The sequence below is a fragment of the Rhinolophus sinicus genome, chromosome 15, assembly GCF_057876585.1.
Source record: "Rhinolophus sinicus isolate RSI-liver-muscle chromosome 15, RSI-T2T, whole genome shotgun sequence".
Taxonomy (NCBI): Eukaryota; Metazoa; Chordata; class Mammalia; order Chiroptera; family Rhinolophidae; genus Rhinolophus; species Rhinolophus sinicus.
Genome location: NC_142515.1, coordinates 83,045,375 through 83,050,247, shown reverse-complemented (window position 1 = coordinate 83,050,247; position 4,873 = coordinate 83,045,375).

The window sequence follows — 4,873 nt, the reverse complement described above, 5'->3', positions numbered from 1 at the left end:
GAGGGGACTCTTCTGTGTGTGTCATGGGGGGGTGGGGGAGGCTGTGGCCAGTCACCTCAGAGAACGGGATGGGTGGATGTTTGGGCAGGCCTTGGGGTCACTAAGGAAAGCAGAGCAGTTTTGAGAACAGCCTGGGATATAGTATTTGCTGTCACCTTCAGACAGGCTGCTGGGGCCACAGTTGGCGTGAGCTTGGGGTCTGCAGGTGCCCTGGTCGTTGTTTCCGAGCGTGCATCGCCTTGGGGAGTTGGAGAGCTCAGCATCCAGCCACTACTCAGCTGTGTGGCCTTCAGCAAGTGACATCACCTCTGAGCCTCAATTTGATCCTTCATAAAACAGTTTAGGAAGGGATAGAGCCCCTCTACCTGGTGTTGGAGCACAGCTGGGACATGGGAAGTGTCGGTTGTCTTAGCTTCACCTTGGTCACCCCAGGAGCACTCTCCGTTACTCCCTTTCCTGGTCACATTGAGGTCCTTGCTTGCTGGGTGTCTTGGAGCAGCCCACCCTCCCTCTCTGAGCCTGTTTCCCCATCTATAAATGGATATTACTTTTGCTGCTCCCAGTACCCAACTCACCCCCAAGTGTTCTGAGGGTTCCTAGGTAGCTGTGTGTGGAAGACCCCAGGTCTCCTTCTCTATCGTCACACTTGGGGGGCATCTTGTGGTCGCCTGGCAGCTTGTGCATTCTGTGTGACCCGGTCAGGGTCAGAGCAGCCTCAAGACCCTGGGGGGCTCTGAGTGCCATGCCCGGACCCTCCAGCCTGCACCTGGGAGCCCCTCTCTCTCGGAGCCCCACTTCCCTGCTGGTCATTCACCTCCCCTAGTCTGAGGAGAGCCCCAATTCCACCCTTGACATCAGCGCATGCTCTTTTCCCAGAAGGCTCCTGGTTTCCATGGAAATTGGTCAATGTAAATAGCTGTAGGGCATCACACTGGCCCCACCTCCCTGTGGTGTCCAAGTCTCCTCTGCCCCCAGCTGGGTGGGCCCTTCCAGCCCAGTGGGGCAAACATGAACCTCTGCCTCAGTCACCCCACCCCGTACTTGGCCAGGGAAGGATTCCTTGCCTGCTCCAGTCTACCCTGACTTTGACTTCTGGGTCAACCACGTGTGTGACCTTGGGGCAGTCCTGTGACCTTGGGGCAGTCCTCAGGCCCTATGAGCCTCATGTTTCTTCGTCTGTCACTTGGATGTTTCTTCGTCTGTCACTTGGATGGGTGCTGCCAGCCCGTTTCTGAGGAAGGCTGAAGTGCCGCCCTGTGATCCCTGCCCCAACTCTGCTCTCAATCCACCCATGGCTCCCCATTGCCCTCCCCATAAAACCAAACTGTCCTCCAGGCCCTGCCCACCTCGCACCCTCATCTTCCCCATGCTCTCCTTTAATCATCGTTGCAGTCACACCAGACTCCCCACCTCAGGGCCTTTACACATGCTTCGCGCTCTGTTTAGAGCACCCTTCCCTCTGCCCTCTCCCTTCCCTAGCACCCCAGTCCCATCATCCCTTGTGCTATGCCTCTGACTTCTGACCCTATCTGAGGTGCCCTTGTTTGTATGCTTTCCTGTTTGTCCACCCCCCACTGTCCATGAGCTCCATGTGGGCAGGCTGCTGTCTCCCCGCTCTGCTCGTGTCCTGTAAACATTTCTGCACGTGTGTATACCTGAGTATGTTAGGTACACAGCGTGACTGGAGGGACAGCCTCTCCCACAGCCCGGTGCCCTCCCCTGGGCTCCCGGCCAGCTTCCTGTAGCTGCAGGTTTCTTCAGGGAGGGGTGGCTACTCCCGTTTATCAGTCCCTGCCACCTTAGCCTGAGGAATTGGGTATCTGCAGCGGGTGCACTTGGGGCCTGTTTGAATGTCCTCAGTCTGGGTGTCCCTGTGCCTGTGCCTCAGTCTGGGTGTCCCATTTTCACAGAGGTTGGCCAGGCCTGGGTTCCACTTCCTGCTCTGCCACCGCACGTGAGCCTCAGCCTCCTCACATGAAAACAGGCTAAGTGTGTGTTACTGCACTGGGTCCATCACCTCCTGCAAGGCCTGGCTGGGGGTCTGCCCTACATAGCCCGCCCCTAAGGAGCACTTGCCAACCTTGTTGATGACATCAAAATGTGGCCTGAGGGGGCACCACTGCAAGGGCGGTGTCAGCACACCCAGGCCGAGCCTCTGCGCTGGGTGCTCTTGGATGCGTGGCCTGGCCTCACTCAGCCTCTCAGGAGGCCCTCGCAGGAGGCTGCGACTGCGTTGAGACCAGCCGGACTTGGCTGTAATCACTGTTGTGTCCAGGACATGTCCCTCTAGCCAGGGAAAGGCCAGGCTCCTAAGTTGTGAACACATCTCTGTGACACAGAGCCTGTGAACCCCATTTTCCAGATGAGAAATAGACTTGCTGGCATTTAGGGGGCCGCGGCAGGATGAGAACCCTGCTCAGCCTGTTTTTGTTGCCAATGTTGCTAACCTGACCTTTGACAAATGGCTCTCTGGTCTCGGTTGATTAAGCCCTGTCACCCTGCCTGGGCCTGGCTCACTGCTGTCATGTGAGATGACTCCTGGAATCCCCAAGAGGTAGAGGAAACTAGGGGGCGGAGAAGCAGTGTCCTGCTCAGCGCCAGCTAGGCCAGCTCAGAAGAGCTAGGATCCTGGGCTCCCTGGCTGGGCATAACCAATGTCCCCATGATGGGGGTGTCAGTTGCTGATGCCAAGGGGCTTTGCCTGCCATTGCTGGAAGAGAGGTTGGCTGGTGCCAGCCTGCTGACAAGTGAACAGAAGCCAGAGCCCAGCCAGCATTTCTGGCACCATCAGGACAGGCAGCTGGGTGCTGGGCCACTGCCCGACCCTTGCCTCAGTTGGCACTGTCCCTGGGGGTACTGTGGAATTTCCCAGGAGTTTGCTGCCTCCCTCCCATGGCCTGGCAGGTAGGTCCTTCGGGTGGAGACTTCTCCAGCATTAATCTCTCCCCCTTCGGGTGGCAAACCACACCCATAGTTGGTCTATGTCCACATTCCATCAAGTGCCATTTACAGAAAGGGAAACAGGCCCAGAGAACAATTTGCCCATCACAAATGCTCAGCGAGCATTCGCTGCAGACCAATGCAGTTGTGTTTTACTTCCATTCATTTCATTAAAGCTGCCATCAACTCTGGGAGGTAGTTGGAGAAACTGAGGCAGGGAGTTTTGAGTCACTTGCTGATGGTCCTGTGGTCAAAAAGAGCAGAGATTCAAACACAGCTTCAGGCCCTTCCAGCAAGGAACGTTTTTCACACAAGGCTGGGTTTTCTGGTCTGCAAAGTTGGTACGGTACTGTCACCTCCATCTGAAAGTCACGTGGTTACATGGTATTTGGGAAGCACCAGGCCTGGCAAGGACCTGATGCTCTGTAGGTGTTCAGCAGACACCACTTCCTCCTCTTCTCTGGAGGGCAGAATGGAGACCAGGGCCTTGAAGTTTCAGGGAAGCAACCACAGCTGGGAGGTATGGAAGAGGAAGTTGGAAGATCAGGAGTCAGAAGGTGGTCTTGGGCTAGTGAGCCCAGCCATGCACATGTGGTGTGAGCCTGTCATGTCCTCCAGTGGGGCCCTTTGAGATACAGTGGGTTAAGCCCTTAGCAGCGGCATGTACAGCCCTGAAATGGGAGCCTTTGTTAAGGCCTAGCTCAGCCTTGCTCCTTCCAGGACTCCCTGGTTCTGAACTGGATATCTACTCCATCCTGCCCCTGGAGTAATAAAAGCCAGTACTTGGGAACATTTGTAACCCTCTCTACCCTGGAGATGAAAGGAGTCAGAGAAAGGGGTGGCCTCAGGGAAGGTGCCAATGACAACAGAGCACTGGATGACAGATGGCTCCCTAAGCTGCTGGTGTGTGTCTGCAAAGAATCATATGAATTGCACCTCACAGAGAAGCTGAGGCTCACAGGCCTGATATGACCTGCAGAGACTTTCACCAGAAGGTCAAGGAGAGGGCTGAAATATAATTTCTCCCAGGTGAGAAGCCCCAGAAAGAAAAGATTAAGATGTAGGAATCATTGTCCCATGAGCAAACTGAAGCTCAAAGTGTCCAAGGTTGCACGGTGGGTCAGTGGCTGGACAGCGATTGGAACTCAGGTCTCCCAGGCCTCCAGTGGCTGTTCTCTGACACTGCCTTATCCCTCTTTCAAAAAGCAGGCTGCTCTAGATTCACGCCCAGATCCAGCCACTGAAGTGCTTTGTGATGTTGGGGCAAGGAGCTTGACCACTGTGCTCTGGTTTCTGTAAAAGGAGGCAATGGTCGTGTTGAATGCGTGAGATTGTGGTTAGGATTCACAAAAAGCTTATAATTCACAAAAGGCTTTTATCAGGGATGAGGCCGGGCTGGCATGTCACAGGATAGTGGGACAGAAAGCTTGAACTCAGAGAAGCCAAACACTGCCAGAAAATCACAAAGCCCAAGAGTAGGATTCCACCTATTTCCTGGTCTTCACCAATCCTGAGCTGCAGAGGGCGAGCCTAAGTGACTTCCAAAGAGTTCGCCCTCTCCGTGTCGTTTGCAGGGGAATAGTGGGGAGTGAGGGAATGGAGGCTTATCCCCGAGTCCTTTGGCCCTCATGGCCCAAGCTCACTCGACACAGCCTCAGGGGACCCCGCGCAAGGCGTCGGTGGCCGCCACGCTCGGCCAAACACTGCACCTTGCACTCTCGAGCCCGCTTCGGGGCGCACCGCCCACGGCCCCTGCGACTGGCTGCCGGCCCTGCCCGTCTTCGGCTTCTCAGCCAATCATCGTCGCCCTCCAGGTTACGCCCTCCGTTCCTCTCGCGCCTGTCGCCCCAGCCACCTCGGAGCCCCGCTCTTGTTCCCAGCAATTGGTCGTTAGGGTTGCCTGTCTTCTACCAGTGCTCTAATCATCGCCTGC